This window comes from Mizuhopecten yessoensis, unplaced genomic scaffold (genome assembly GCF_002113885.1).
Source record: "Mizuhopecten yessoensis strain PY_sf001 unplaced genomic scaffold, ASM211388v2 scaffold11151, whole genome shotgun sequence".
In the NCBI taxonomy this organism is placed as follows: domain Eukaryota; kingdom Metazoa; phylum Mollusca; class Bivalvia; order Pectinida; family Pectinidae; genus Mizuhopecten; species Mizuhopecten yessoensis.
In genome coordinates this window covers 381,790-383,225 of record NW_018408905.1, presented here as the reverse complement: position 1 = coordinate 383,225, position 1,436 = coordinate 381,790, and positions in this window count along the sequence as shown.

Genomic DNA, 1,436 nt, shown 5'->3' with positions numbered 1-1,436 from the left:
TATACAAGGTAGATAGTCCCGCCCCTTTTCTACTGTATACAGATGAGGGAATCTATCAATCTCTTACCCTGGTCCTTATTTGTATCAAGCTTCATAACAATATTGGAAAAATATAGCATTCAAGTGTTGAAGTGATTCCCTATTCGGGACCCGAGAGTCTAGCAGTGATGCAGTTAATCCTCATTGGAAGAAGGATAGCGTTTTAGAAATATTCTTCCGCCTTAATCAGTCAAAGTGATGACAGTTGTAGACCATGTTATACTCGACGTATATCTTTTCTCGCAAACAGAGACGAGTTACATACAATCAAACATCAGTAAAGTATCACATAATCCATCTTAAGTATATGTGACAGGGGTCATTAGTTTTTTCAATGCGTCCGCTAGGAGTCGGACCCGGGATCTCTGGCTTACTGGTGTTACGTTCTACTGAATAAATCTCCCTAGCCGAGACGGTAGGAAGCGGCAAGTATTTTACCAGGGTGACATAACCAGTCACATCTATCATTATTAAATAATAATGTGAAGAATAAAATTAAAAAATCATAATTGATCAAATGAAATATATCTTGATTCATATCCAAAAGTAATTATCATTTAAAACATATATACCTGACAAGATATGATTTCAAACATAAATTAATTACTTTTTAAAAATTATAAAATTTTAAATGTTAGTAAATAAGACTCACACGTGATAGATTCATCTATATTATTCTGATAATATAACACGCTAGCTGGGGGAGGTTGGGGGCTTATTGTTAAATATTAGTTATATTAAATTTTAGTTTTGCTTTTATGCAATGTAAGTGTTTTGTGTATTATTCTGTGTCTCGATAAAGGAGCGGATTGCTATTATTACCGAAGTGATTAAAATTGTTGGATAGGAAATGTTCCAATAACAGCTCTAATCACTCTGTAACTATGCAAAGCAGCAGTCCCACTCGACATGTTACTTCTATTATTAAGTTGTTTATGGTCAGGGGTTAGCGCGAACGCAGACCCCCACACTAAAAAATAGCGTACCCGAGTAATCCGCATTTGGGATTATCGCAGGGTTCAGCCCGACCGGAGTGCAATGGAAGGGCCTCGACCTGGGGGAACCGCCTGGATGATCACGGTATCCCCTGTACCAGGTAAGTATGATATTTAAACGTATTTATTGCTATATAAACTAAAAATATTATTACATACACAAGGTTTAAAAAAATTACCATATCAGTAATAATAACATTTTGTTATTTAATGTTTCTTAGAATATAATGATCAGTTCTTGATAAATTTCATTTACTTGCTGTTTATTAATAATTCTAAATTTTAAAAATATATTATAATATTGTTGTTTTCTAAATTTATTAACATATTACTAGGTCATAATGCATATCAAGCCAAGGGAGGTAAATCTGTCTAGTAGTCCGACTGCATAGTAAAGGGAGA